The 9,720-nt window shown below is 64.8% G+C and overlaps 1 pseudogene; it reads right to left on the minus strand.

Annotated features, from left to right (window-relative positions):
- Window positions 1-496: 496 nt before the first annotated feature.
- LOC125947226 (uncharacterized) lies at window positions 497-5,288 on the minus strand (annotated as a pseudogene).
- Between the last annotated feature and the right edge of the window lie 4,432 nt (window positions 5,289-9,720).

Here is a 9,720-nt window from a genome sequence, read left to right on the forward strand (position 1 = left end):
CACCCCAGTCACGGTGATGGGCGTTGAAGTCGCCCCACATCACAGAGTCAGGCGAGAGCAGGGCAACGAGGCGCGTGAGGAAGGAGTAGTGAAAGCGGCATTTGCTCTCACGCACGTACACACTGGCCACCGACGTGTTGGTGCCGCGCATTCGCGCAGTCACAGCCACACACTCAGCCATGGCGGAGCACAGGTGGTCAGTGGGGACCCGCACATGGGGGAGGGCAGCTCGCACGTATACGGCGACACAGGGTTGGCCAGGCGGGTGTGAGTCGTTGGAGCACGGCGCAGCGTGACACTCGGGCAAGGCAGTCAGGCGCACTGCTGTAGCCGATGTAGCCCGGCAGCGAGACCTCTCTGCACGCGCATGTTTCCTGAAGAGCCAGGACATCGTAGTCGTGCAGAGGTATATAGGTGCTCTGCGAGCTCAGCGTGTCGGCGGCGCAGGGAGCTGCAGTTCCACTGCAGTATGCGCGGCTGGGAGGCGTCCTGGGGTCTAGCTGCCATTGCTGGCCAGTGCTCGGTGAGCGCCAAGGGCAGGGGCGCACAGTTGGCGTGCGGGGCTGTCCTGCTGCAACAACTCTGTCGCATACGCCAGTGCGGCAGACAGGAAGGCGATGACGGCATCGCGCGAGTCGGGGGACGTCACGGGCGAACGGGTCGCAGGTGTTGTGGTGTTGCCTGCGACGGGCGGCCTCGCCGGGCGGTCGGTCACCTGCGGCTTCGGAATAGATCCGGCCTGGTTGCACGCGGGACGAAACGCGGGAGGCGGCGAGTTGTAGCAGCACCTGTGAGGCGGGTTGTCGCATGGAACGCACGAGGTTGGCCGCTTGGCGACGAGAAGTTCGGAGGACGCGAGTGTCTAGGCGACTTTGCTTTCATGCTGCCATTTGGGGCAGTGTGCTCTGTAGCGACGAGAGGGCCGCAGCAGTTGATGCACTTGCCTTGTTTGACAGTGCACTCAGGCGTTACGTGTTCGCCGCCGCATCGGAGGCAGCGCCGGTGGGAAGTGGAAGCCGCGGTTACGTGGCCGTAAGCGCCACAGTGGTGGCACTGTCTAGGGCGGGGGCGTTTTGGGAGCACGCGCCGGCGGAGCTTTAAAGCGAGACCTCAGCAGGGAGGTTCCTGCCCGCGACACGGAGGACAACGTTGTTGCCCGCACGGGAGCACCTGAGGATGGCAACCCCCGACTCGATATTAGCAAGGAGTGTGTCGTTGCTGAGGGAAGAGCCAACGCCAAAACGTATCCCATGCAGGATTCGGCTGGGGCAGTCGTGGCGCGAACAGGGACGCCACAGATCGCTGTGACGGCTAGTAGCGGGTCCAGTGGGGCGTCAGGGGCAGCATCAGCAGCCACGATGCATTTAGGCGAAAGTTGACACGGACACGGTGAGCACCCGCAACGCGAGAGAGCTGTGCGGCGATCGCCTCCTGGGAGTGTGCAAGGAACTTTGCCTTCCCAGCGAGGGGGCGATAAAGCACAGTATCGCAGGGTTGCCGCCATGGCAGGAGGGCTGTGGCGCGACAGGAACGTTGTCTTCGGCGTCCGCAGCGGCGGTTACGTTTTGAAGGAGGTGGCGGGGCACCATCGGGGCCACGTGGGTGGGCAGGGCCGCTGGGCCGCGTCATCGCTGCGGTGGGTGAGTCACCCGGCCGCTTTCCATTGTGTGTGTGATTGATTCTTAGAAATAGGAGAAAAGTACAGCGCCGTAACTGCCTCTCGGGGGAGGGCACCTCAACAGCGCTGTACAGGGAAGGGGGTGAGGGAGATATAGTGACAGGGTAGAGAGAAAGTGGGGGGGGGGTAATAAAAAAAATGAAAGAGAGGAAAAAGACCGAGCGGCAAGGCCAGGAGGTGAAGGCGGCACGACTCACAGCCGAGCGCGCAGGTTGGCTTCCTCCAGATAAACAAGTAACGCCGAGAAGGCGTGCCTGGCAATGGAGGGGTGTGTGGCCGGGAACAGGAGCTGCTGCATAGTATCTGCGGGCAGCCCGGGGCGGCGGTATGTCGTAACAAGTGCGCCGCGCTCCGATGCACGTGCGGGGCACTGAAGGAGGGCGTGCTCAACCGTCTCAATGTCGGCGCACCCATCACAGGACGGTGAGCCCTCCCCCGACAGACGATGCAACCTTTCGGCCGTCCGGCCGCAGCCGATGCGGAGTCGCAGGATGAGAGCGCGGTCTCGCCGGCTCAGGCCCTTGCGGGGCAGCAACTTGGGCGGCACGCCGTCGGCGACGCGAGGGTCCGGATGCTGCGTGTTCAGATAGCCAGCCACGGAGTGGCAGGCGATGTCAAACCGTGTCACGAACCGCGACAGCGGGACCGGCGAGGAATGGGCCTCCTTTGCGAGCCGGTCTGCTTCCTCGTTTCACTGCAGGCCAACGTGAGAAGGTACCCACTGGAAGACGAAGTCGCATCCCCGCTCGCAAACGCCGTCAAGCTTGCACTGGAGCCGGCGGATGAGCGTGGGGCCGTGATCCTCCCTGGCCAGCATGCACAGCGCCGCCCGTGAGTCCGTCAGGACGGCAGCTCGCCGGACAGGAAGTTCGAGCAGCAGCTCGGCAGCCAGGTCAATGGCGGCCAGCTGCGCATGCGTTGACGACACCGCGCGCAGGACACGGCACTGGCTCTGCGCCGAGAGTTCGGGGGCAACGCAGGCCGCCGAAGCCGCGCCGTCTCGGAGCACAGAGCCGTCGGTGTACACAAGCACGCGGCCGGAGAGCTGCTCCTCGATCACCGCGGCCGTCTCCTGTCGCAGGTGGCGGTCTTGCGCTTTCCTCTGACGCCAGGCACGGTAGTAGTAGTAGTAGAGGTTTAGGGTGGGAAAAGATGCATATTTCTGCAGCTCTTATAGGGAGCACGGCTCAGCATCTGAGGGGAGGGGTATGGGGGGAGAAAGAGGAAAATAGTGGGAGAATGGGGAAGGGAGAGGGCAGTCGTCCTCGTCTCGGGCAGGGTGCCCCTACAGCCGGTCAGCCAGCATAGTGTCCGCAAGGTAGCCGAGGACCACCTTGAACACTTGGCTGGGGTTGCGGGCTGGATGCAGCAGGTCCGTGCTGGCAGCAGAAGGTAGTCCCAGCGGCGGAGTTGAGCCACCATGGTGTTGCGGTGTTGGTCGAGTGCGGGGCAGGAACATAGGAGGTGCTCCAGTGTTTCGTCTGCCCCGCACTGAGAGCAGGCTGGGGAGTCTGCTCTGCCCAGGCGGAAGCTTCGGGCGGCTGTCCAGCAGCAGCCAATCCGAAGGCGTAGTAGGAGGGATCTCTCCCTTCTGGTCAGTCCCCTGTCAGGCAGCCGTGTCGGAGGGCTCCGCCTTGCCACGCGTGCGTCGGGGTGGCAACTCAGCAGCAGTCGTTGAATGGTGCTCCTGGAGTAGTCCGACGACACGACCGCCTGGCTGGGGGCCGTGTCCGTGCCGTGTGCCTCCTTTGCCAAGGCATCTGCCTCTTCAATGCCTGGGATTCCCACGTGAGCAGGAACCCAGTGCAAAGAGACGTCAGTACCACTGGCGCGGAGAGCGTGGAGCTTCGTCACCAGGAGGGCTGCACTGAAGCCAGCCCTCTCCGGGAGGCACACAGCCTGGAGAGCAGCTCGCGAGTCGCTGGGCACTGCGGCCGGTACCCCAGGAGGCTCGGCTGCCAGCAGGTCTGCGGCCAGGTGGAGGCCCGCCATCTCAGCAGTGGTGGAGCTGGCCGAGAAGGGGAGTCGACAGGTCGATGCCCTGCCGAGCGCAGGGGCCACACAGGCCGCAGTGGCTGAGCCGCTGTCGGGGAGGACGGAGCCATCCGTGAAGACAAGCACTCTCCCCGCCAGCTCTTCCTCCAGCTTGGAGGTAGCCACCTGGAGGAGTACGCAGCTGGACGATCGGCGCTTGCTGTGTCCTTCAAGCGAGGTGGTGATGACCAGGGGCCTCTCTCTCGTGTGGTGGCGGGAGTCTTGGTGCTGGGGGTACCTGGCCGACCACTGCCTGGTATGTGTCGACGAGGCTCCCCATCCTGGAGGAGGGACGACTCGCCAGGCGGGCGAGCAGGCATTCTCCGTCAGGGGCGTGGGCCAGCCTGTCGATGTGCAGCAGGCCACGTTGCTGCAGCAGGAGGGACAGAGGCCACGCCCCCGCCTCTGCGAGCGTTGCTGCTATCTGATAGGTCCGGGGCAGCCCCAGCACGCTCCTGATGAAGCCTCTGTGTAGCTGCTCCAGACGTCTCAGCCGGGCTGCTGACAGCGTGACGAGTGGCCGGGCGTAGAGCAGCCTGGAGGTGGCGGCTGCAGAATGCAGACGCAGCGCCCAGGATGTCGAGCATCCTCGGCCCCTCAAGAAGATGCGGCTGACTGCTTTCTGGACCCTCTGGACCTGGTCCACGGCAGCCTTTACAGCGGGAGTCCAGGTCAGCAGGTGGTCTATCTGCAGTCCCAGGTACGTGACTGTCTTCTGCCATGGTATCCTGGTGCCTCCTACGCTGAGACAGGCAGCGCTCCGTCGGGTGGCCGAACGAGGATGCACCAAGAGAGCCTTAGTCTTGGCAGAGGACACCGTGAGGCCCACGGAAGCCAGGTGGCCCACCGAGGCGTCCAGGGCCTCCTGGAGGCAGGTCCGGACTGCAGGAAGGCTGCGTCGTGGTCCGCTGGTCCACAGGGCGATGTCGTCCGCATACACTGAGCAGTGCACTGGGAAGCGCCGGCCCTTCGGGATGGATGAGGGCAGGCGTGCCAGGGCCACGTTGAAAAGAAAGGGGCTCAGCACCGACCCCTGAGGCACGCCTGCCGTGACCGGTTGCGGGGAGCTCTGTGCGGTGCCCACGCGCACTCGGAACGAGCGACCAGTCAGGAAGGCACGCACGAATTGCTCCATGCGTCCCGACACTCCCAGTGCATCGAGGGCGTGTATCACCACCTGGTGGGGCAGGCCGTCGAAGGCACTCTGCACATCCAGGAGGACCAGCAGGGCTGCCTCACCTTCGCTCCTGGCCTGCTCCAGTGTTGACACGACGTCGCCTATGGAGTCAGCTGTGCAGCGGCGACTGCGGAAGGCAGTCTGCTGCTCCGGAAAGAACTCCAGCACCCTGGCTATCCACTGCAGGCGCACCAGGACCATGGTCTCCATGATCTTGCAGACCGCAGATGTAAGGGAGACAGGCCTGTAGGACGATGGAGCAGTGGCTGGCTTTCGTGCCTTCAGTATGGGCACGACTATGGCAGTGAGCCACGACTCGGGGAGCTGGCCGTTGTTCCAGACAGCATTGAGACAGTCCAGGAGCCGGGCCTTCTCAGCGTCCGCCAGGTTGCGGAGCATCTGGAAGGTTATCCCGTCTGCTCCCGGGGCGCTTCGCCGCCTGGAACGGTCGAGGGCCTTGGTCAGCTCATGGAGCTGGAAAGGTTCATTGCATAGGGCCGCCACGCACTCCATCGTCCAGTCCGGGTGGTGTGCATTGGTGCGGCTCTCACCATGCTGGCTGGATCAGGGGTCGGTACTGGTGGCCGGGTGGCAAAGTGGCTGGCCAGGAGGTCAGCCAGAGCCGTCTCTGTCATCCCCATAGATACAGCAACGGCCAGGATGGGTTGTCGGATGCTTGGGCCCTGCTGGAGTGCTCGTAGCAGACGCCACGCCGTTGAGCTGCTTGTGGCGGAGGAGATGGAGCTGCAGACTCCCGCCCAGCTCTGCCGACGGCGCTGGTTGGCGTGACGTCTGCATACAGCATCCAGCCTACGGTAGGTGGTCCAGTCTCCCTGGTCAGCCGTGCAGATGGCCCGGCGTTCTGCCCTCCTCCTTGCGGCCCAGAGGTTCAGCTGCCGGAGGTCAGGAACGGGACGTCCTGGCTGTACTCGTGACACTACGGTGGCGGCCGTGGCACTGTTCTTTATGTGGCTGAAGAAATCGCCATCCGCAGGATCGCCTGCGCAGCGTCACCTGAAGTGGGCCCAGTTCACCGTGGAGCAGACCCTGCTCCGGGGGGCCCGACCAGTGTCATGGCAGAGGGTCACAGGGAAGTGGTCGGACCCCCGTGTGTCAGGGCAGACTGTCCAGGTGTACGCACAGCGTTCAGTCGCAAGACTGAGGTCTATGGCCGTGCGCACACCTCGGCGAACGTAGGTTGCATCTCCGCTGTTGAGGATCAGGAGGCCTGCGCGAAGTCAGATGTCCGCGATGGCACGGCCACGAGTGCAGCACCGTCGTCCTCCCCAGGCTGTGTGGTGGGCGTTGACGTCTCCACACAGGAGGGAATCTTTCCCCAGGCGGCTTGCCAGCTGCAGGAGGCTGGTGGCATCCCAGGCGAGGCGGGGGCGGATGTATATGCTGGCCACGGTGGTGTCGCACGAGCCTATACGAACAGTGATCGCGCAGCACTCCATCGCGCCCCCGGCCAGGTCATCCACAGGAACTGCAGCGTGGGTGATGCTCGTACGCACGAACACGGCACATAAGCCCGCTCCCTGGTCGTGGCCGGCCGTCCGGCAGGGTGCCTCAGTGAACGTGTCGAGAGTGCAGGAAGTGGTGCTCAGGTGTTCCACGTAGCCTGGCAAGCGTAGGGTTCCTGCCGTCACGTACACCTCCTGCAGTGCGAGCACGTCGTACTCCTCCTGGAGGAGATGTAAGCACAGCTCCGCCTGCCGCCGCCGCAGTGAATTCGCGTTCCACTGCAGCACCCGTGGACGTCGACTGCTTCCTCGGTCTCTAGCCATGGTTGTCCTTGTTTGCCTGCAGTCCCCCAGCCTGGAGGCAGAGGGAGATTTCAGCAGGCTGCCCGCTGGGAGGAGCTCGCCCACCGCTCGGAGGGTGAGCTGCAGGGCGGCAATGATGGCGTCCCTGGGGTCAGCAGCAGGAGTCGCCGGGGGCCGGGTCGCCTTGGCTGCTGGTTGGGCAGCGGGAGTGGCTGGCTGCCCGCCGGGGGCCGTGGAAGACTGGGGTGCCTGGGGGGCTAGTCTCCGGTGGCCAGCAGCAACTTGGGCGTACGTGCTGACTGGTTTAGCCGCAGAGTTGCCCTCTCGCACCATTGTCCGGTCTGCATGTCTGGACAGTGGCACTGAGGAGGTAGCCAGGATGGTGGCCACCTTGCGTTCCTCCTGCCATCTGGGGCAGGCGGGAGTACAGGCAGGGTGGTTTCCTCCGCAGTTGGTGCAGCGGGCCTGGCTGCTGCAGGGTTCTGCAGCCGGGTGCGTGCGGCTGCAGTTCTTGCAGCTGTTGGGCCATCTGCACGCGGCTGCTACGTGGCCAAGGCGTCCGCACTGCTGGCACTGGAGTGAGCGAGGGCGGGCTGGCCGCACGGTGAAGCGAAGCCGGAAGATGCTGACACTCTCAGGAGGAAGAGGGCCGGCGAACCGGAGAACCACTGTGCTCTCCTGACGAGTGGCAGCCAGGATGGGGATGCTACTCTGGATTCCCTCCAGTAGCTCTGCATCGCTGTGGCTTCCATCAACTCCGTGGACAAACCCTGTGCTCCTCGTGCGGTCCGCGGGCAGGCGGGCAGCCACAGGGATGCCACGGAGCTCGGTGGTGGCCAGCAGCACATCGAGGCAGCTCTGCATTGCTGCATCTGCGGCGACCACGTTTCGTTTCGCGTTCACACGCACCGCCGTCACTCCCTCGATGGTCGCTAGGGCACTGGCCAGTGCAAGGCGCGATTCCTTTGCAAAGGAGCCGCCCTTCTCGGAGGGCCGGAACAGGGTCGTACCTGCCACGGCGGGATCTGCAGGCAGGGCCACGGTGGCTCTGTTGCGGCGGCGGGCAGCGCGGGACATCATCAGTCGGAAGTCGTCAGGAACCTCTGGGGTGCTGCCGGCAGGTTCACTGGCCCCCGCCAGGTTGGTCGAGGCTTCAGGGGTCCGCTGGCTGTGGCCAGCCTGCTGTGGGGGGGTTGCTGGGGCACCCTGCGACGAGCTGGAACGGGCCTGGGGGGCGCCAGCCGGTTGGGAGCGCTTGCCCTTGGCCGTTTTCTTCAGCTGCTTTTTAGTGGCCACATTAGTGGCTGGCCGCTGGCTCCTTTTCAGTAAGTCAGCGGCGGTCTGTGGCGGCGCCTTTCGGCGCGGCTCAGGCTCGTGTGAGGCTGCCGTCTTTTGAGAAGCAGCAACTCCAGGGGTGGTGGTGGCTGGCTGGCCAGGAGCAGCAGATGGAGAGGTCTTTTCTGCAGCGGGGTTGTGTCTGCGGGCCCCTCTGTACTGGTAGCCGCGGCCGGGACTGGTACGGTAGCAGCAGGGGTGGATGGAGGTGTCAAATGCTTCCGCTTAGAGTCAGAGTGGGCGCCGAGGCCCTTTGACTGTTTGGGGAGTTCCTCCTCGTCCTCGCTGTCTCGTCCGCGCTTCCGGGTGGTTGTTTCATCCATATCCTCCTCATCGGAGGTCACGGGGAGCTCTACCATGGTTGGCTCCATGGTATCCGAGGGCTGCAGTGCCGCGGGAGGTGGTGTGGCCGCGGGGAGATGGTCTGCGGCCTCTCCCGAAGGAGCCGGAACGTCGGCGGCAGTGTCGGTCGTGCCGGATTGGCACTGGGTGGCCGCGGCATGCTTGGCGATCCACTAGTCGACGATTTCCGCAGCCCTTGCCTGGGCGTCATAGCGTAGCTGAAGCTCCAGGCCCAAGGACTGCGGTAAAGGCGCCGTCGCACTGGCCGAGCGTCGGTGCCCCTTGCGGGGAGCTCGGGCGGAGGGGGACACGAAGTTCTCCATGGCGCGTGGGTACTTGCGGGCACAGGGACGGGCTATCGCTCGCGGCACAGACACTGCACAAGCACGCACACGTGGGGGAGGCTGGCGCTCACGTGGAGCTCAAAAAAAGAAAAAAAAACGTGGGCAGCACAGGATGGAAGCGCGGTGTGCACCCGCGAAGCGCAAACACGTGGCGCACGAAGCGCCCGCACAGTGAGGGACACGTGGCACGCGTGAACGGAAAAAAAGAAGAAAAACACTCGGGCGCATACGGGTCCAGCAGGCTGGGATTCGGCACACAAGCGGAGAAGGCCAAGCACAAGCTTGGAGATGGGGGGCTGTGGTCCTTGGTCCCGTGCAAGCCATGCACGGCACGACGGGGACGTCGGGAAGCACGCGGTTCATGCCGCACTCGCCGGAGCGAAGCGCACACACGTCCGCGCAGGTGGAGAAGTTGGACTCGACTGACGAGGCGAGGTCGTCGGAGCGGAGAGCTGCGTGACCTCTCACTTCAGCAGTCAGGGCGAACTCCTGGCACGGTGGTGCGGATGTCGAGCCGGCGGCGGCGATGTGGATGGGGCGGTAGCCACGCACACGACGGTCCCAGGCCGACAAGGCTGGCGAACTCGGTGACGCGGCGCCCCATGCCGGAGTTGGGCAGGGAGAAAAACCGGTCCACCAGCTGCCGCCCGTGTGGCGATCGGTGCAGTTGCAGTCGCTCTACGTGGCCGAACGCCCTTCCCACCAAGCGCAGAGAGACGGGGATCTCGCCAGCCTCGGCGAGGGTGGCGCCCACTGGTGACGTGTGTGGGAGGCACAGGAGTTGTCGCACGACGGCTCGGTGATCCGTGTCCAGTGCCTCCCACTTCGCTGGGCTGTGGTCAACGAGCGGCAGGCCGTACAGTACCCTCGCCGAGGCCACCGAGTTGTAGAGTCGCAGTGCCAAGGTGGGGGAGCAGCCCTGACCGCGGGCCAAGAGGGTGCGTGCGGCACTCGCCACCCGTTTGGTCCCCTTGCGCAGGGCAGCCACAGCCGGTTGCCACTTGCGCCGAGGTAGCGCACTTTCTTCCGCCACGGGAGGCTCTC

The sequence above is a fragment of the Dermacentor silvarum genome, chromosome 7 (assembly GCF_013339745.2).
Source record: "Dermacentor silvarum isolate Dsil-2018 chromosome 7, BIME_Dsil_1.4, whole genome shotgun sequence".
NCBI lineage: Eukaryota > Metazoa > Arthropoda > Arachnida > Ixodida > Ixodidae > Dermacentor > Dermacentor silvarum.